This window comes from Caretta caretta, chromosome 10 (assembly GCF_965140235.1).
Source record: "Caretta caretta isolate rCarCar2 chromosome 10, rCarCar1.hap1, whole genome shotgun sequence".
NCBI lineage: Eukaryota > Metazoa > Chordata > Testudines > Cheloniidae > Caretta > Caretta caretta.
This window is the reverse complement of record NC_134215.1, coordinates 27,643,839-27,665,931: the sequence shown is the minus strand read 5'-3', so window position 1 is coordinate 27,665,931 and position 22,093 is coordinate 27,643,839. Positions and strand designations below refer to the sequence as shown.

The window sequence follows — 22,093 nt, the reverse complement described above, 5'->3', positions numbered from 1 at the left end:
CAGCCTAAAATATCATTGGAAAAACAGATCCAATCTGATTAAAATAAGATATATTAATATTTTTCATCTTGGGCAGCTTTGTGAAAGCTTATATTTATAGGACTTAAAAAAAAGTATCTTGGCTGTTTTTGATCCAATCTGTAGGCTGGTTGTTTGCAGTGGCTTCATGGGATTAAGATCATTTGCACTGCTAGGTTTAAATCAGATCATCCTGTAACTGTAATTAATGCTATTCCAAGTCAATTTTTTTAAAAGAAGGAAAACAAAATACCCCAAAGGGTTTGTGCTTACTATGCATATTTCTAGACTCCCATTTTCAAAAAATACACACTTTAAAAGAATACCAAAAACCCCTTTCGTAAAATAGAGATTGTTCTCCATGTTCCAGTATTAATCTTTATAAATGTTGACTTTTTTTCCTTCAAAACCCTGAAAAACAATTTAATAATTTTTGGCATTCTCAAGATCCAAACATTAGAATTCCTATGTTAGGACTGTAGCATTTCTAGAAACAAATTAATAATTTTCCTTTTTAAAAAGACAAAATAGTGTTCCAGATGAATGAAACCCTGGCTTTAACTGTTAGTTCTCCCCACTACTTAACATACAATTTAATTGCAAATTAAATAGACAACATTTTCAAACTTCCATAGCAGTTGTGGATGCACAACAGCACCTCTGAAGCTCAGCCCCACTACGTGCTTAAATATGGACTTACGACACTAATGTCAGACTCTGAAGTTTGAAAATACTGGTCTAGCTATTCAAAAGCAACTCAATAACTTTTGCCACTGTATTCAATATTCCACAGGGCAGCCACACACTACAAACCATTTCTGTATTGAACATTGTCTTTCTACAGTGATGAATAATAGAGTTTATAGAAAAAAAGTTTTATTTGCAATATATTGATTTTTCAGGTTATTATTAGACCCACGTCAGGGGGTCTTAAAAGAAATTTCTCACAGTGCTATGCTTTTGTCATCCAACTTGTTGCTTCGGGTGCATGGTGGGATTCTGCTACCATGTCATAATGACAATAAATATGCCCTCTGACCTGATCTGTGTAGAGTCAGAGAGACAGACTGATTTTGTGTTGCTTTATCCCTTCTGATATGTCTCCACAAGCCAAAATTGCCAAAGTCAGTAATTTTGCATGACATTTTGAAAACACAAAATGTCAAGTTTAAACTGGATTTTGAAAACTGAATTTTCAAAAAATAAGATAGTGCAATTAGTGTGTTCATAAACAGAGACATGTCAAGCACTTCAGATCTGGCTAAAGCAAATGGTTAAAAAAAAGTTTGCCCATTACTTTTGCCTCACTTGCTATATATAGTGATTTTTGCACAAGGTGAAACTGATGTCCAAATTTGATGTTGGGAAGGAATTTTCTAACAGTGGCAGGAATTAGACATTTTGTTTTTTATTTTTATCCATATGTTTTCTGGAACAGAGATCAAGGATGTTCTGTTAGGACAATGTGGGCATTTCCCATGTTCTTAGTTTCCTGGGATTGCAGAGGGTAGTTGTTGAGGCAGCTCAGTCCTGCCTCTTGTCATTTGCTATTTTAACTGAGGTTCCTAGGAGCAGTTTGAGGAAGGTTGGGGATTTGCCTTTGGCTATGTCACATATTTATCTGCCAGAGGCCTTCTCTGTTTCCTGGTCCTCCTGAGTAATGCTTGCATTATTTCACCTTTTAATGAATTAATTTGCTTTCAGCTGCATGTTTGGAAATGCAGAGCCATCTGCTGAAAATGATGGAGTAGTCCTGGGAATTGGTGGGCAGTGTCAGAATTTGAGACTCTCCTATTGGCTTTCAGTGGAAGACTCTCTACTTTCCATAGACATTCATGGTGTTAGACAGGCATTGAGACAAAAATTGCGACTAGGCCGAAATGCAGTAGTGCTTCACATTGATGGCAACAGGACTAATTTAGAAGGTTTGTGCACTCTGCATAATCTGTGCATTGGTGTTGGAATCATATATCTCAATAGACTGGTCACATGGAGGGGTACTTATGACTGGATTCAGTTTTGTTCTCTCATGGCAAATATTTTTAGGGCAGAACCTTAATCTGCTGAGCAAAAAAAAAAAAAAAAAAGCCAAATTCTTGCTGAATGCTTTGTAATGAGCTATTATGTTAAACTTCATCTCAGAACTAGTAACAGTAAGGAATTCCCGTTCATACTTTGTGACTTTCCCCACTTATACACTGAGTGAGGGAAGTTTTGCAATCTGTTGGATGTGCCAGGTTTTGAGTACACTAGCATTTACGGAACAGAGACTTGAATATTACATTTGCATAATAAGGCAACTAGACTTGATTTAGCTGATAGGTTGCAGTCAAGTTGTTAAATCTGTTATGAAATTCACAGATGTCGAGATTTTACAAGAAAGTGCAGCATATAAATGTGCTGCCTTTTATGTGCTGCTGCTATAGATTTAAGGCCAAACATGCAGTGTTTTTTGTTTTTGTTTTCGTGTCTGGTGCCTGGGTTTTATTTTATGTTTATTTTGTTTTATTTATTGTTTTGTAGTTGGCTTTAAATCAGTGTTCAAATAAATCATGAAGTATTCCCCTCTTGCATGCGCCCCATCCTGAATCGGGCCCCCTTTTTTAATCACTGGACTGGTCAGTAGCATTTCAGGGGACTTGACAGCACCAGGGGCTTGATAATGAGGTAAAATCCACTGTATGGCTGTGCATAAAATAGTTCCTGTCAAGGTTCCTTCCCCACTCTGAACGCTAGGGTACAGATGTGGGGACCTGCATGAAAAACCTCCTAAGCTTCTCTTTACCAGCTTAGGTCAAAACTTCCCCAAGGTACAAAATATTCCACCCTTTGTCCTTGGATTGGCCGCTACCACCACCAAACAAATACTGGTTACTGGGGAAGAGCTGTTTGGACACGTCTTTCCCCCCCAAATACTTCCCAAAACCTTGCACCCCACTTTCTGGACAAGGTTTGGTAAAAAGCCTCACCAATTTGCCTAGGTGACTACAGACCCAGACCCTTGGATCTTAAGAACAATGAACAATCCTCCCAACACTTGCACCCCCCCTTTCCAGGGAAATGTTGGATAAAAAGCCTCACCAATTTGGCATAGGTGACCACAAACCCAAACCCTTGGATCTGAGAACAATGAAAAAGCATTCAGTTTTCTTACAAGAAGACTTTTAATAGAAATAGAAGTAAATAGAAATAAAGAAATCCCCCCTGTAAAATCAGGATGGTAGATACCTTACAGGGTAATTAGATTCAAAACATAGAGAACCCCTCTGGGCAAAACCTTAAGTTACAAAAAAGATACACAGACAGAAATAGTTATTCTATTCAGCACAATTCTTTTCTCAGCCATTTAAAGAAATCATAATCTAACACATACCTAGTTAGATTACTTACTAAAAGTTCTAAGACTCCATTCCTGGTCTATCCCCGGCAAAAACCAGCATATAGAAAGACACACAGACCCTTTGTTTCTCTCCCTCCTCCCAGCTTTTGAAAGTATCTTGTCTCCTCATTGGTCATTTTGGTCAGGTGCCAGAGAGGTTACCTTTAGCTTCTTAACCCTTTACAGGTGAGAGGAGCTTTCCCCTGGCCAGGAGGGATTTCAAAGTGGTTTACCCTTCCCTTTATATTTGTGACACGCCCCCCAAATCTCAGCTAGGGTGAAACACTGGCTGGGATTTCTTCCTGGAGCTCTAGGAAAAACAGAGTTAATAAGACACATGCATCTCTAAATATACTACCAAGTACATAAAGACTAACAATATTTTCTACATCTCAAGGACGATTTTAACCAGTTGATTCTGGGAAACTTTCACGGGAGAGTGCATCAGCCACTTTGTTAGAAGCTCCTGAGATGTGTTGGATGTCGAAATCAAAATCTTGGAGAGCTAAACTCCACCGAAGAAGTTTTTTGTTAGTTTCTTTGACGGTGTGAAGCCACTTTAGTGCAGCATGGTCGGTTTGCAGGTGGAAACGCCGTCCCCAAACATATGGGCGTAGCTTTTCCAGAGCGTAGACAATGGCATAACATTCTTTTTCAGTGACTGACCAGTTGCTTTCCCTCTCAGACAGTTTTTTGCTGAGAAACGCTACAGGGTGGAATTCTTGATCAGGTCCTTTCTGCATTAAAACTGCTCCCACACCACGCTCGGACGCATCTGTGGTTACTAGGAACGGTTTGTCAAAGTCTGGGGCCCTCAGTACAGGGTCAGACATGAGTGTCACTTTAAGCTTGTTAAAGGCCTTCTGACACTTTTCGGTCCACTGAACAGCATTTGGCTGTTTCTGTTTGGTTAGGTCTGTCAGTGGGGCGGCGATTTGGCTGTATTGCGGTACAAATCGTCTGTAATAACCAGCCAAGCCTAAGAAGGATTGAACCTGTTTCTTTGACTTTGGGACAGGCCACTTTTGGATAGCATCCACTTTGGCCTGTAGGGGGCTGATAGTTCCTTGACCCACCTGGTGTCCAAGGTAAGTCACTCTGTTTAGGCCTGTTTGACACTTCTTAGCCTTAACAGTTAGTCCTGCCTCCCTTATGCGCTCAAGGACTTTTTGTGGATGTTCCAGGTGGTCTGCCCAGGAATCTGAAAATATGGCCAAATCGTCAAGGTAGGCGACTGCATATTCTCCTAATCCCGCTAGGAGACCATCTACAAGTCTTTGGAAGGTGTCGGGTGCATTTCGCAGCCCGAAAGGGAGTACATTAAATTCATACAACCCGAGATGTGTGGTGAAGGCGGACCTTTCCTTGGCAGATTCATCTAGCGGTACCTGCCAGTACCATTAGACTCCATTCCTGGTCTATCCCCGGCAAAAACCAGCATATAGAAAGACACACAGACCCTTTGTTTCTCTCCCTCCTCCCAGCTTTTGAAAGTATCTTGTCTCCTCATTGGTCATTTTGGTCAGGTGCCAGTGAGGTTACCTTTAGCTTCTTAACTCTTTACAGGTGAGAGGAGCTTTCCCCTGGCCAGGAGGGATTTCAAAGGGGTTTACCCTTCCCTTTATATTTATGACAGTTCCTCTCTTAGACACAAATGGTGCCTGCAATCTGAAATGTATTAAGTCATTTTTAAGAGTCAGAATTAATCTTGTCCTTTTCTTTCAGTTAGAATACAGCAACAGTTAGGGCTCGTTTACACTTAAAACACTACCGCAGCACACCTGTGCTGCTGTAGCGCTTCAGTGTAAACACTACCTATGCCAATGGGAGAGGTTCTCCCAGCAACATAGGTAATCCACCTCCCTGAAAGGTTGATGGAAGAAGAAGAAGGTTGTAAGTAGGTTGATGGAAGAATTCTTATAATAGAATCGTAGAAGATTAGGGTTGGAAGAGACCTCAGGAGGTCATGTAGTCCAACCCCCTGCTCAAAGCAGGACCAACCCCAACTTTGTGAAGCCGGGCCTTAAAAACCTCTAAGGATGGTGATTCCACCACCTCCCTAGGTAACCCATTCCAGTGCTTCACCACCCTCCTAGTGAAATAGTTTTTCCTAATATCCAACCTAGATCTCCCCCACTGCAACTTGAGAACATTGCTCCTTATTCTGTCATCTGCCACCACTGAGAACAGCCGAGCTCTATCCTCTTTGAACCCCCGTACAGGTAGTTGAAAGCTGCTATCAAATCCCCCCTCACTCTTCTCTTCTGCAGACTAAATACGCCCAGTTCCCTCAGCCTCTCGTCATAAGTCATGCACCCTAGCCTCCTAATCATTTTTGTTGTCCTCCGCTGGACTCTCTCCAATTTGTCTTTTCTCTAGTGTGGGGGAGGGGGCCAAAACTGGATGCAGTACTCCAGAGGTCCTTTCCAACTCTGATATTCTGTGATTCTATGATTCTAGATGTGGCCTCACCAGTGCCGAATAGAAGGGAATAATCACTTCCCTCAATCTGCTGGCAGTGCTCCTACTAATGCAGCCCAGTATGCTGTTAGCCTTCTTGACAACAAGGGCACACTGTTGACTCATATCCAGATTCTCGTCCAGTGTAATCCCCACGTCCTTTTCTGCAGAACTGCCGCTTAGCCAGTTGGTCCTCAGCCTGTAGCAGTGCATGGGATTCTTCCGTCTTAAGTGCAGGACTTTGCGCTTGTCCTTGTTGAACCTCATCAGATTTCTTTTAGCCCAATCCTCCAATACGTCTAGGTCACTCTGGACCCTATCCCTACCCTCCAGCATATCTACCTCTCCCCCCAGCTTAGTGTTATCCGCAAACTTGCTGAGGGTGCAATCCATCCCATCATCCGGATCATTAATAAAGATGTTGAACAAAACTCACCCTAGGACCAACACCTGTGGCACTCTGCTTGATACCGGCTGCCAGATAGACATCGAGCCATTGATCACTACCCATTGAGCCCGACAATCTAGCCAGTTTTCTATCCACCTTATAATCCATTCATCCAATCCATACTTTTTTTAACTTGCTGGCAAGAATACTGTGGGAGACCATATCAAAAGCTTTACTAAAGTCAAGATATATCATGTCCACCGCTTTCCCCATATCCACAGAACTAGTTATCTCATCATAGAAGGCAATCAGGTTTGTCAGGCATGATTTGCCCTAAGTGTATCCATGTTGACTGTTCATGATCACCTTCCTCTCCTCCAAGTGCTTCAAAATGGATTCCTTGAGGACCTGCTCCATGGTTTTTCCAGGGACTGAGGTGAGGCTGACCAGTCTGTAGTTCTCCGGATTCTCCTTCTTCCCTTTTTTAAAGATGGGCACTATATTTGCCTTTTTCCAATTGTCTGGGACTTCCTCCAATCGCCACTAGTTTTCTAAGATAATGGCTAATGGCTCCGCAATCACAGCAGCTAACTCCCTCAGCACCCTCGGATGCATAAGATCCGGCCTCATGGACTTGTGGATGTCCAGTTTTTCTAAATAGTCCTTAACCTTTTCTTTCACCACTGAGGGCTGCTCCCCTCCTCCCCATACTGTGCTGCCCAGTGCAGCAGTCTGGAAGCTGACCTTGTCTGTGAAGACCGAGGTAAAAAAAGCATTGAGTACTTCAGCTTTTTCCACATCATCTGTCACTAGGTTGCTTCTCCCAATAAGTAAGGGTCCCACATTTTCCTTGACCTTCTTCTTGTCGCTGACATACCTGCAGAAACCCTTCTTGTTACCCTTCACATCCCTTGCTAGCTGCAATTCCAATTGTGCTTTGGCCTTCCTGATTGTATCTAAGGGCTTGTCTACACAGGGAAGTTATACCTATATAAGTGAAAGTATAAACTGCTTCCTCCCCACTGGCGAACACACTTATTCCAGGATAAGAGGGCCAATCTTATATTAGAATAAGAGTGTCCACATTGGGTTTATACCCGTATAGTTATATTCGTTTACTTATACGAGTACAGTTGTTCTGGTATAACTGGTATCATTTTCCTGTGTGGATGAGCCCTAATTTTGATCAGGGCTCTGGTTAATATTTTCTTAGCAGTATTTGTTGTTGTTACTGTTTTTGTTAACTGTGTATTATGGACAGAGGTCCAGACCATTTGTCACACTAAAATACAATAATTGTTCTTTTGTTCTGATTATTATATAAGTGGACATTTATAGATATGAGAGCAATTCAATATATAATAATGGTAATCAGCAAAACCTTGAGCTATACCCAGGAAGACAGTACTAATAACGGATTTCCAAAAATACATGCTAACATTAATGTCATTTATCAGACCATCTTGGTATGTGAAAATTTTTATTATTTCCAGGGGTGTCATATCTGAAAAATTTGTGGGAGGGAGGCAAAGTTGTGTCAGCAGATAGAACATTGTGTGTGATTATATTATATCCTGTGGGGTGGAGCATGGAAGATGTAATGAAGCATATAGACCTATGAAAAGTCGGGGGGAGCTGGGTGACCCTTCTCCATAGCAAAAGCTGTCCCTGTTTATCACATAAAAAAAAATCCTTAGTCATTTATATCCTATCTCAGAGAAATGTGGCAAAAGCTGATTGTTACTTGAATCCCCCACTGTTGTCAGCAGGATAAAGGAGAAGGGAGTGAAATGAGATATGTCAGAGATGATGGGATTTAGAATGAATTTGGGGGGAACAAATGGTCACATCTCAATTGTACATTGCTCTAGTATAATTCTGTCATTGTATTTCTTGCTGCAGTTCATGGGAGATGCAGACATGGCAAAAGTGCTGAAACTAAGCAGAAAAATTTCCAGATAAGTGGCTAGAGGACTCACTCTTCTGCTCTCCTATTATTTATTTATTACTTTCTAGAGAATGTAAGGCAGATTAGAAAGAAGTCTCTACAGGAAAGGAAACTAATATTAGAGCCTGTTTAGAGCAGCGATGCCCAAATGAGGGCCACAGTAGCACCTTGCCAGATACTTGGCTATAACTGTGGCTGAATGGGGCAATTTGAACAGCTCAGAGTGGATTTGCAAATTGGCTGCTGACATAATCTGGGATTTCAGAACAGTTTGCACTGAGTTCATGTATTGCTCGTCCAGCAAGCAAAGGTTGCTCCTAGCAAAGGATATGTGTACAATGCAAAAAAGGGTTTGTTCTTAACTTGGGTTAGCTAATAAGTTGCCGGTAGCAGAATGAAGACCTATACCATACCTTAGAAATTGCCCCTGGTAGTCTCATTTCACATCTTCAGTTTTTTCTTCTCTAGTAGTACTAGCAAAACAATGCACTGACAGTCAAATCACATCAAAAGAAGGATCTGTTATTAAATTGAAAGTACACTGCTGACTGAGATTAGCTATAACTTGTTCTTCATGTTAGTAGATAGAAAAATCACATGCAAACTCTTGACATTGATCAAAATTCCAGTGCTTATTGATTTTGCTGTGCAAGACCCTGGATGGAATAACAAATTAGATTATTCTGGATTTATGCTGCTACCCCATAGAAACTGAAGAGCTCAAAACCTTTTTACTTTATGAATAAGGTCCAGAATTTGGTGCATAAGTTCCCCATTAAAATGTGTACCTGAGTTAGTGAAACTTGGTCACCAAACTTTTTGGAGCTATAAGAGATTTTCCAGATCTCTGTTTTTGATTGTCATGTACTTCAATATGCTTGTCCAAATCCTACCCACATGCCACTATGCAAATAAGGCACTCCCACATACAGTGAATGTTCTGCACAGAAAGCATGAAGTGCCTATCTAAGAAGCTTTTTTTTTTCCTTTAACAAATGGAGCCATAGAAATTATTCCATAGAAAGAAAAATCCTGCCCACCAACTGTGGATAATGCAGGGGCACTTTAAAAAGTGTATTTGTGTTATATAAGCTTAGAGAAAAAATGAAGAATAAAATGGCAAACTTTTAGCACAGTAATAAAAGTTACAGGGCATATTAGACATTCCACTAATTGCTAGCAGAGATGGACAATAAATTGAGTTAGTTCACTTTTGCTCTTATTAAAATTAATGACAAACTAGCATTGACCTGAGTTTTGTAGGGTTGGGCACAAAGACTATTCAAGTTCCTCTCCCTTAAAAAAAAGTCTTCAGTGTTATTGGAAAAATACAAAGTTTGAAATTAATCATGTATGTAGGTTTACGATATAATACCAATGGAACAGTTATGTGGCCCATATTCAACGAGGTACTTAAGCACATACATAACTTCAAGCAGGAGTAGTCCTATTAATTTCAGTAGGACTCAATTTCATCCATGTACAAGGGGTCTACTCTACATTGGGAGAGGTGTTTACATTTACAATTACATTTGTGTGGTTTTTGTCTTTCTGCTTGATTGATTCATTATATTAACGAGCATCCATTTGACTAGACCGATTATATTAATTTTGGATGATAGTTTATATTTTTGTATGGATTATATTTTCAAATGTATTGCCAAGGTTTTTGTAGATATGATTTGTTAAAATAAGACATATAATTTACAAACTGGAATTCCCAAAGGGGAAATCTGATCAATGAAGCCTCTCACTTAACATATATTCAGTATAATAAGTGTGTTGTTAAGTTTGTTACACAAATGTAACAAAAGGGGCTAGGGGAAGCCTTAACACACATAATGAAATGAACTTATACTTGGCATACTTCTCAAACACACAGCATGATGTATGCAGCAGCTGTATCACCAGAGGCTGCGGTCTCAGCAGATTTCACAAGCTAAGCAACGTCAGGTGTAGTTGTACTGGAGTGGGTCACCGCCCCGATTGCCACCCAAAGGAAAACCCAGTGTGCAGTAGGTTATGATGGTGGAATTTTAAGGGCCAGTTCTGGGAACATATATACGCATAACTTTACTCATATTTGTCACTCACATGTGTAAGTATTTGCAGAACTAGGCCCTTAGTAATTAGAAGTCTCCTCCCTGAATCTCTGCTAAAACAATGCCCTCACACAGTGTTGGGGCAGGGGAATGAGACTCTGTTGCCAGAGGTGTTGTCTTGCAGCAGAGGTGTAAAACTGAGGTTTTGACTGTGCTCATATTTTACAATCTAATGGCACTTTTTTTTGGCAAGAGTTGAGAGGCTAATATGTAACCACATTCAAATGTGAGTAATTACATTCTTTCCTACCTAAATTCTTAATGCCATGGCAGGTGGATTTTGTGGTTGCTCCCCTACCCCACCCCCCTCATCTTGAAATAAATTCTTGTTTAGTGTTACTGTGCACTGTTAAATGTTTGCTGTGTTCCAGCCCAGGAATTTATTATTTCATTAGGACCTGAGGCAGCCCATGTATGCATCTACACGATGAGAGGAACGTTTATATAGAGGTTGGGAATCTTTTGAGATACAAGATGCTATATGAACGTACAATCAATTATCTACTTGCATCATGATAGTGCTTTCATATGTAAACAGTCACTGTCAAAAATCATGTTAAAAACAAACAAAAAGGAACCTAAATCAATAATAAAAAATAAGTCTATTATCCTAACTCATAAACAAAAATATACTGAGAGCCTTTAAAAATTCCTCTTCAGAGACATTTACAATTTAAACCCAAATAATATGTTTTAAAAGCTGTATTCTTTTACTTACTTACTTATACTGTGTTCTTTTCCTTTACTTCTTGTAGTTGCTAGTAACATAAATCAATGAAAATCACTTAAGTTAAGTTTCTTGGATTCTTAATGCTGCAATGCTTGGGTTTCATATACTGCACGAAAATAACCATTTGTTCGAAAACAGTTGTTCCCACTGGAATTAAAAAGATATGGTAACAGTTCTACAAATGGCGTTGTTACAAAAGTTATATTTCAGGCCTTTTTCGAGTATATACACCGCCTGGATAAATTGTAATGCCAATCAGTGGATAACATTATAGGTTTGATTTTAAAACCTACAACTAGGCTTTATCATTAAAGGTGAAGGTATTGTTTGAGATGGGGAAGATCCCAAATCATAGAGGTAGAAATTCATCCCTATGTAGAAGTGTGCACCACTAGACCCGACCCCAGTTAGCTAAGTGAGATATCAGTGGTGCATAGGCCTTGAGCATGCCTCTGCATAGAGGTGAATTTCAGCCCAAAAGAATGTGTGTGTTGACTGGAGTATGACATATATATTCCCATTTCAAGACTAAAAATTAGAAAAGCAGTTACTTTATCAGTTCAATCCAAGGTTCAGTGTGTCCCTGGCTTCCCTTGATAGCAGTGCAGCTAGCTGTGCTGCGCTGTTTCAGGTGTTAGTGATATCACTGGCTTCCGCAGAGGAACCACAAAAGCCTGAAGTCAGGTCACGCGGCAGGCAAGTGAAGGAGAGAACTTCTTTTTAAACACATTATTTTGGTTTAAATTGTTGTAAATGTGTCTGCAGTTTTGTTTTGTTGGTTTCTAAGGCTACCAATGCATTTTTGTTTGAGTTAGGCTCTTCGATGTGTTTTGTAGTATTGAGTTAAGATTTTTGTTTGTTTTAAAAACATTTTCTTTTTAATAGCCTTGTAATGGGCATTGTGTAGCATAGTCTAGCGACCTGCTTTTGTGTTCATCTGTGGAAATGTGAAGACAAGCATCCAATATGTTAAGTTAAATTTTTTAAAAAAATGTAATGATTGAGAAGCGGGGAAAAGGTTTTGTCAAACACCCTTTGGTTTAGATCCTGTGAAACTCGAACAATGGTTTGGAAGCCTACTTATTTAAATGTAGGCTTGCTTAAGAAAAACAATGGTATGCCCATGGTTCAAAGTTAAAGGTTGTAGCTTAATAAAGGCTATTTAACATGTTATTCTAAATCCACAGAAAGGCAAATCTTTATTACAAAGGTGTAGATCGCTTCTGTTAGGGGAATCCCACCAATTTTAATGTACATTTTTCTCTTACTCTTTTCTAATTAACTTCAGCACTTAGATTACAGAAAGCTAGCCTTCAACACTGAGCTTTTCAGTGGTAACAAAGCACTTGAGGTGGTGTTTAATTAAACTAGAGTGCTGATAGGAAAGAGACCTGAGTGAGGCTGAAGTGCTAATCCTTTTGCCTTGCTCTGCGTCCCTCTGTGATTGTGATTGATGAGCTGATTCCTCTTTACATCTTCATTTGCATCATGTGTTAATACCCACAGGCAGAGGTGCTATGTATTACCAGATGAGAGCTCACTGTTAATACAGGCTAATGTGGTAATGGGATGGAAGCAGGGTGAAGAGAGCTCTCTTAGCTGTTAAGCAGAAACGGCCTATTAAGTAACTTGTTTGTAGTGGGTGGTGTGTCTCCTCACTTGAAAGCTAGTGATCTTAACACCTTTGCCTACTTTTATGTTGACGATAAGGATAAGCTTTTTTTTACCACCCTCTCTCTTTATTCCGCCTCCTTTTTTTATTCATATCCCAATTATTGTTTTAGAATATTCATGCCATGTGGTAAGGCTGCAGGCTTCCTATAATGGAAGGTTGCAGAGCTTTCTCTGATTCCTGGAGCCAAAATAAATTGGCAGGGACTTTCAGATTGGCTTCTCCTCCTCCTTAAAGACAGATGCTTTCCTCATTACCTAAAAGAATGACACACTGTCTAGCTGTGACTTGAAACTTCTGTAATCATGCAGCAGTTTCTGATTTTGGACCAAGTGGTTTGTAGGGGACTGTGCAACCTTCTGAAGCTGTCATGAAGTTGCACAATGGCATATTGAACCATTATTGCAGCTGCCCTTCAAAACTTAGATATCTTTACTGTAAGTGGTCCAAAACCGTTATGCTAGTCTAGGTTTTCCACTTCAATTTTCAGGCCAGATCCAGTACTAGAAGTGAATCTAGATTACTGTGTGTTAACAGCATGCCCCAAATCATCTCAATCCAAAAGAGCAGTGTCACCATCTTCTTGCTTTGCCCGCCCTTCCTTTAGAAAGCTGTACATTTTTGCTGACTGTTCATATTGTTGAGCAAAACAAAGCTGGTAAGAAATCCTTTCACTATTAATTTTTTTTCCAGACTGCCATCCAGAGTTTGACTTCTCTTTTGAAATCAAGATTTCTTTTCTCCCTAGAAACATAGGAAGGTCCCTTTTGTGGTCTCTTGTGCCCCTCAGGTGTCTGCCTTTATACCTTTACCTCTCCTGGGGTGGAATCACATGGTTTTCCCCCTCTTAGACCACACCCTGAGCTACAGCACCCTGTGTATTGACTGTGTTTACACAGCCCTTCATTCAGATCCTTGTGGTTCATGCCTTTGGGAGAATTTAACTGGTGACTAGGCAGCCTTCTTAAACCAAGGTGCAATTTAATCTTAACAATAAGAACAAAGGATAACATTAGAGAAAAAGGATTTTAAAACAACAAATAGTCTATATGCATGTCTGTCTTACCAAACTGAGTCCTATTGCTTAGAAGAGACCCTAGGCAGACCTCCCTTTTCCATTCACCCGAAACCTCTTGTCAAGGTTCCTCCCCCACTCTGAACTCTAGGGTACAGATGTGGGGACCTGCATGAAAAACCTCCTAAGCTTCTCTTTACCAGCTTAGGTCAAAACTTCCCCAAGGTACAAAATATTACACCCGTTATCCTTGGAATGGCCGCTACCACCACCAAACTAATACTGGTTACTGGGGAAGAGCTGTTTGGACGCGTCTTTCCCCCCAAAATACTTCCCAAAACCTTGCACCCCACTTCCTGGACAAGGTTTAGTAAAAAGCCTCACCAATTTGCCTAGGTGACTACAGACCCAGACCCTTGGATCTTAAGAACAATGAACAATCCTCCCAACACTTGCACCCCCCCTTTCCTGGGAAATGTTGGATAAAAAGCCTCACCAATTTGCATAGGTGACCACAGACCCAAACCCTTGGATCTGAGAACAATGAAAAAGCATTCAGTTTTTACAAGAAGACTTTTAATAAAAAATAGAAGTAAATAGAAATGAAGAAATCCCCCCTGTAAAATCAGGATGGTAGATATCTTACAGGGTAATTAGATTCAAAAACATAGAGAACCCCTCTAGGCAAAACCTTAAGTTACAAAAAAGATGCACAGACAGAAATAGTTTTTCTATTCAGCACAATTCTTTTCTCAGCCATTTAAAGAAATCATAATCTAACACATACCTAGCTAGATTACTTACTAAAAGTTCTAAGACTCCATTCCTGTTCTGTCCCTGGCAAGAGCAGCATACAGAGAGACTCAAACCCTTTGTTTGTCTCCCTCCTCCCAGCTTTTGAAAGTATCTTGTCTCCTCATTGGTCATTTTGGTCAGGTGCCAGCAAGGTTACCTTTAGCTTCTTAACCCTTTACAGGTGAGAGGAGCTTTCCCCTGGCCAGGAGGGATTTCAAAGGGGTTTACCCTTCCCTTTATATTTATGACACCTCTGTTATCTGGGACAGCCTATTTCTCTTAAGTGTCTCTCACCCTGCTTTTTCCTGTGCTCACAAGCTTGAACACCCTTCTCCCTTTGACAAAGAAGTCTCATGAGCTTCTCAGGGGATCAGAGGTAGAACATCAAAGCAAATGGCTTGTGCACTGCCCGCAAGTGTTGGCAGGTGGGTGGCCATCTCTAGCCATTGTTCCGCTTTCTGCCTTTTTTCCCCAACAGCCCAGGATTAAACAAAATGAACATATTCATACAGTTAACATCCCAATATTTAACCCAACATAATAACATTGTAAACAGCTCAGTAACTAGGTCACCATATTCATAAATTGTTACAGAGGAATCTTGCTTCCACCACAATGTTCCCTGCTTGGTCCAACAGATTAGAGTTAGCATGACCAGGTGTCCATTTTTCAATCGGAACACCCAGTAGGAAGGGATCCTGGTGGCTGTGGTCAGAACCGCTGACTGGGCAGTTGACTGTCCGGTTGGCGGCATCACACAGCGGAGCTTGCAAGCTCCCTGCTAGCCTCCACGCCACGCGGCTCCCAGGAAGCAGCCAGCATGTCCCCTCTCCAGCTCCTACACGTAGGGGCAGCCAGGGAGGGCTCCGCATGCTTCCCCCACCCCAAGTGTCACCCCCGCAGCTCCTATTGGCTAGGAAGCACGGCCAATGGGAGCTGCAGGGGTGGTGCCTGCGGACGGGGCAGCACACAGAGCCCCCTGGCTGTGCCTCTGGGTAGGAGCTTTGCTACTGGAGAGGGGACATTGCTTCTGGAATCTGCTTGAGGTAAGTGCTGCCTGGAGCCTGCAGCCCTGAACCCCTCCTCCCTCCCATGCCCCAACCCCCTGCCCCAGCCCTGATCCCCCTCCAAACCTCTCAGTCCCAGCCCAGAGCACTCTCCTGTACCCCAAACCCCTCATCTCCTGCCCCACCCCAGAGCCCACACCCGAGGCGGGAGCCCTCACTCCCCCCTGCCCCCCAACCCCCTGTCCCAGCCCTGATCCTCCTGCCCTTTGAACCCCACAGTTCCAGCCCAGAGTACCCTCCTGCTCTCTGAACTCCTCATTTCTGGCCCCACCCCAGAGCCCACATCCCCAGTCGCAGCCCTCACCCCCTCCCGCACCTCAACCCCCTGAGTCAGCCTGGTGAAAATGAGCAAGTGAGGGTGGGGAGAGGGAAAAACAGAGGTGGGGGTGGAGTGAGCAGGGGGTGGGGCCTCAGATAAGAGTCGGAGGAGGGGCAGGGTGGGGGGGCAAGGGTGTTCGGTTTTGTGCGAGTAGAGAGTTGGCAACCCTAATTAGAGTTTGAGATGTAAACATTTCTTTAAAACACACAAATAGATACACAAAACAAAAAGAAGCAATCCATTGAGACAGGTATCTTCACAGTATAGTAATTACTTCTTAAAGAATTAAATTCAGCCCTGTATGAGTCCACCCAAGCCACCACTTATGTCGTAAATTCTTTCAGTGCTTTGACATTTGGAAGCGAGATGCACAAAGGTGAATATATTGAACCTCTGAATATAGTGAAGCTCTTCTGTGGGTAAAACCTTACAACTCTAAACTTGGTGTTTTCTTCTGCTGTTAGGCTTCCATATATGTGCCTCAGACCTGCCTTGAAAAATCTGCCATTACTCCTGTGTTTCCAAGATCACTGGGGACTTTTTCAAGTTACGTAGCAGGGCAATCCTCCATGTCAGAGAAGAGCTCTCAGAATTTAATTTACTGAGAAATAATGAGGTCTTTTGTCTTATTCAGTGGAAAAAGATATTAGTCCAAGATAATTATTTATGGACTTTGATATATCTTTTGGTACTGATGTGCAGGAATTAATTTTAATGAGAGTTAACTATGTAAACCACCTGCACATCAACTGGAGAATAGACCCCTGAATGCATATGGTACAACGCAAATGCACCCTGCCAAAAACATATGCTAGGCGTGTTTACACAGCCATAAATATTCTCTCTCTCTTTCAAATATTTGCATATTTATGGAAGCAAATCTTTGTATTACTGCCAGCCTATGTAGAATCTACTTTCTATGTGAATTCTATCTGAATTCCAGAGAGGAATTAGTGTGTAACTGAATAGTCCGTGACATATTTTTAGCTAATATAGCTGCAAATGAATTGGTTAAGAGTTGTATTAATCATGCCTTTTCCTGTTATTACATTTCAAAAGTTATTTGAAACACCTTGTACTACAAATATGGTTATCTGTAGTGGACCGTAATACTGACCATTAAGCCCCAATAACCAGCTAATTGTTTATAGACAATACATTGCTAATTAGTCTGCCATACTGTATAACTATATATTTATATCAAAATTATGGCATGTGAAGTCCAGTATAGATGAGCCACAGCTAATTCAGACAGAAAACAAATACACTCTTATACAGAAGGATAATGCAGATTATTTACAAATCTTTGATCCAGATTAGAGAAATAAAAGTGTTATAAAATCAGAAAGTTGCACTGGTTTAACTTAAACTGATTGAAGAGGTTCTGTGGACACTCATTTAATTTAAACCAGGCATATCCTAATCATCCCTGGTAGTTAGGTATGCATTAGCATGTCATTTACAGACTTGGGAACTTGAGGCAGAGAGATTTATTTAATTGCCCCAAAACACAGATATAGTTTCAGAACCAGGATTAAAATCCTCACTCTCAGGCCTGACCATAGAGCAGTCAAGGCTAAGCCTCTTTTTTAGCATGTGTGAATAATATTGTATCTTCTCTGTTGGATACACTGCATCAATATAGTGTATCAGTGTTGTATCAGTCACATGTTGATGTTTTAAATTTATTTGCTTCCGAAGTGTGAGGGAGACCCTAAATCTGGTCATTCAGCTGAGTTTTCAATCTGTGTGACCAAAATGAAGTTAAGATAGTACCTTGAATATTTCAGGTGGTAATTTTTTCATTAGAAAATAACTAATTTAAACCAATTTTCCATGGCTAGTTTTGGAAGATGCCCTTGAATTTTCTTCTTAATAAGACACTGAACAATTGTATATATTGCACCAAAAAACTTGTTTCGGATATCTATTGTCATTGTTAATTGGTGACACTACTAATTGTTGACTTTTATTTGAGGACCCCAGTTAACCTTCTCAGATTTCCTTCATGCAAAACTTTCTTCTCCTTTGCTTTTGTTTTATTTGGTTTGGTTTAATTTCCTGTGGATGATTTAAGATTTTAGCAATATGGATTACTGTCATTTTTCAATGCTAGTACTAGTATTTGTTCACTGCCTGCAATTTTGGAAAGCAATAAATATAAATAAAACAAACTGCTATTGTTGTTATGTTTGTTCAGAAGGGGTTGTGTCCTCAACTGTGCCCAGCTCTAACCTATATTTCCAGTCCTCTGACCCTGGGCCTTCTAGGGACTAAAATGGCCCACAACAGAAAGGCTGTTCACTCTCAGTTAAACTGGTTGTAGCAACCCAAGGTCCCTGCCCAGAATAATTTGCAACCTAACCTCTTTGACACAGAAACTGTCTTCTTCTGTGTTTGTACAGTGCCTTGTAAAGTGGAGTCCTGGTTCATGAGTAGGGCTCTTAGGTGCTGTGGTAATACAAATAAATTATGATAATAGTAACTCAGACAGATCTGATGCGTGAGAACAGTGCAAAAGATATGGAGCCACCATTCATGAATGGATTAACATAGGACAGCTTTACAAGAGTCACAGGGCCAGATTGTCTTCAATGTAGCAATAACAGTGTATACCAGCTAAGTAGCTGACCTTTAGGAGTTAAGGTGGAATTTAAAAGAAGACCTTTGGAACATGAAAAAGGGGAGGCAAAAATAGACTGAACACTTGTGAATCAAAGTTCCTAGGATATTCATGACCAAAGAAGACATAGGTCTTCGTTCTCTATTGCCTTGTATCTTCTGCAGTCATTTATGCCTGTTCATAGCGGGTATAAAATGCTACCACTCCAATTTGTTTGCATTCTACATCCACTTTGCACTCACTTGACACAAGTATAAATGACTGTATAGTGTGTCAAGCAGTGGAGAATTAGGCCTGTGAAGTTGAGTGGAGGAGGAGGAGACAAAAGGGAGCAATTAGGAGGGAGGATATGGAAGAGTGCCTGGAGAGACAGAGATGAAATGAGAGGCGAGATGAAGGCAGGTGATGAGTGTGAGGATTAGGGAGCCAATGAAGGGGTCTGCAGAATAAGAAGATTGATTTGGAGTGATAACTACAGATGAGCACAACATTAGTCAAACTTCACCCTTTTAGACTTAGGCCATATCCTGGACACTGTCTTCAGGGGCTCTTCAGTCCATGCAAAGTTTACATCCACTTAAGACAAAATGATTCTTAAGTAGGTTAAGACTCCTTTAAAGTGGATTTGTAACACACATCCATGTCTCCACCCCACCCTGACTTCAGATATAGCAGCTACAAGGGGTGCTAAGGGGTGATGCCTGTAGAGACTGTAAAAACATGAGGTTTTGGGATTGAAGTCAAGTTATTCCCTGCCTGAAGTTGGTCTCTGTGTATAATGAGCATGACAGTCCGTCTTTTCCTTCAGAATCCTTCAAGGAGGGTGTGAAGAGTCCATAGAATTCTACAGAAATCTCCATTGCAATTGCAAGAATTTTGAGCATTTTTTAGCCATCTCCACAGTATGTACCTTTGACTCATTTGCTGTAAATTGTAGCAGAGAAATTAGTGTGAATTTTTATTGTTCTGCGCAAGCCCTCTTCCGCTGTACAGAAATAAGTGTGTTTATTACAGTAGAACACACTGATTTCTGTATCACACTTCACAAATATCTTGTCTGTTCCAGCAAATAACATACAGCACATCCTCTTCACACACCTACGGCTATGTCTACTCTAAAAATTATGTTGACCTAACTTATGTCGGTATACAGCCACTGTAGTTATTAAATTGCTTGTGTAAACACACTTGGCTCCTTGTGTCAGTGGTGCACACTCTCACAAGGAGAGCTTCTATTGATTGTGTTGTCCATGTGGCGCATTGTGGGATGGCTCCTGAAAGCCAATATCAGTCAATGTAAGCAATGTAGTGTCTACCTAATTACATCCACCATGACTTCATGCTGCTCACAGAGATAGTGTTACTAAATTGGTGTAGAAAGGCACTTATGTCAGCTAGAGCCAAATTTAAGTGAAGACACTGCCACAACTAGGTCAGCAAAGCAACTTACTTCGCTCTAACGGTGTAGTGTAGACCAGGCCTAAGTCTTTCAAGGCAAATCGAGACTCTGGGCATTAGCAAGCATAAATTACTGTACTTTTTGTAGGTGGTTTAACAAGGGGCAAGGGGATGACTTTGCTTTTCTCCCAAGCAAATTAGCAGCACCTAGATTATGCCTATTTTCTACTTCAAGGGAATTGTTCCATTTCATCCCTTACCGGAGCAGTCTTTAGAAGAACAGAAGTAATTGACAGTGCACATTCTGCTCTATGAGGTTAGTTATGTCAAGCATACATTAAAAAAGACAATACAATAGATTAGTTGTGGGATATAGTGCATATCAGAATTGTTCTATACAGACATCAGAATATTAACTAAAAGGGAAAGACTTCATAAAGTCTCGTGCACGCCCTCCTGGCATGGGGATATGAGCAGGTATTCAGGATTTTTCTTTAAGTATGCTGATATGATTAAATTTAACTTGACACGAGTGATGTACCGTAACATGTGATTGTAATATTTAAAAGAATCACTTTTTCTGATTGAATACCTAGCAGCAATCAATTTTATATAGCTGTATCTAATCTGAATTTCTTTTGCAACTAGAAGCTGCCTGAATACTAAAGCTATTGCAATGTTCTCTATCTGATTAGCTGCACACTTAGCAAATACTGAACTCTCTAAAATTATTTTCAGATAGTTTATTTCATTTGAAGTGCAACTGTTCCAGTTTAAATACTAGACAGTTGATTTCACAAGTTTTAAAGCAAGTTTTTAAAAACTACTATTCTGCCTTCCCAAAATAAGTGACTATAGACTGTCAACATGTAAAAACTAAGGTTCGGATTTTGATGTTGTTAAGAATGTTTAGATTTAAGAAACCGCATGAGTTTGAATTTTTTTTCTCAGTGCTATCTTGTTCTGGAAACAAAAAAGAATGTGTACATGAGGTAAAAAATTAAGTACAGTATTCGAGGCTAAGTTAATACAATTGGAAATTAGTGGCAGTGTTTATTACACAGTTGTAAATTTTAAACAATATTCTGAATATACTTCCTTCCAAATAAAATCTTCCTCTGTGCTATGTATTAAATGCCACATGAAATTGTTTTGAGCAGTAATTTTACAGATGCATTTTTAAGAACATGAAAGTTAGAACTAAGATAGGTGCAATTTCTTGTGCATAGTCCCATGATTCATTTTGTTCTGAACTCACATACATCTCAAAGCAGCAGCGTGTATGTTACCTGTGTCATGTAAGCCCTTCCTTTACATAACAGTTTGCTATAGTAATTGTGTTTTGTGAGTTTTTGACTTCATGAAGAGTGTGAAAGTCCTAGAGCAGTAGTTCTAGAGAAGAAGTGATGGAAGAAATAATTCCCTTGAATGCAGCTCTTTACACTTTCAGTTTTTAAAAAGAACAGTAAATGTATCGTTATCACCATTTTACAGATGAGGAAACTAAGGCACAGAGTGGTAAAATGACTTCCCAAAGGTCACAAAAACACATCTCTAGCAGAGGTGAAAAAAGGACCCAGGTCCCCTGACTCCCATTACTATGCCCTGTCTACCACACTATGTTGCTACCTGTAATAATAGCAGCATTTGTAGGAGATAAACACAGTGGACCTCACCAAGCAGTATGGGAGAGTAAAAGTCTTTTCAGTTACACTGAAGCAATTCAAGAGTTTCTCTTCACTTCCTTATAACAAGAGATTCACTCTTTAAATTGATTGTTCTCTATTTGGAGTCCTTCATGATATTTTGACAGTGTGTAGAAAACCTGGATTTAAAAGCAGCATTGGATCAGTAAGTGTGAGTGCCTGTTGCCTCAGCAAAAGCAGTGAGCAAAGCTGCCCTTCAGTTTAGCGTTGTGGTTTATTTTGCTAACAGCAAACATTGTTGAAACAAATAGTTATTCATAAACGCTATAAAATTATCTTAACATAAACATTAACTGAAGTACACAAATGATCACAGTGATAAACAAGTATAACAAAGTGTAGCTGAGGCAGGAAGCCAATCTCTCAGTTCCCTGTGCCCAATGATATTTTGATAGTCATTTTAATCTTAGAAAGTAAATAGCATCAGACATGATGTTCCATAATTTCAGCACAGTGCCAAAAAGTGAATGCTG

The 22,093-nt window shown here is 40.4% G+C and overlaps 1 protein-coding gene across 40 annotated transcripts in view; it reads left to right on the top strand.

Annotated features, from left to right (window-relative positions):
- RBFOX1 (RNA binding fox-1 homolog 1) overlaps positions 1 to 22,093 on the top strand; it is a 2,443,894-nt gene that overhangs the window by 2,196,635 nt on the left and 225,166 nt on the right. Inside the window, exon 1 of one of the 40 annotated variants that reach the window (XM_048868162.2) lies at positions 19,394 to 19,418. The exons of the other annotated variants lie outside the window; for them this stretch is intronic. The gene's annotated coding sequence lies outside the window, so the exon portion shown is untranslated. Of the gene's footprint in view, positions 1 to 19,393; positions 19,419 to 22,093 lie in introns of those variants that run through there. 40 annotated transcript variants of the gene reach the window in all.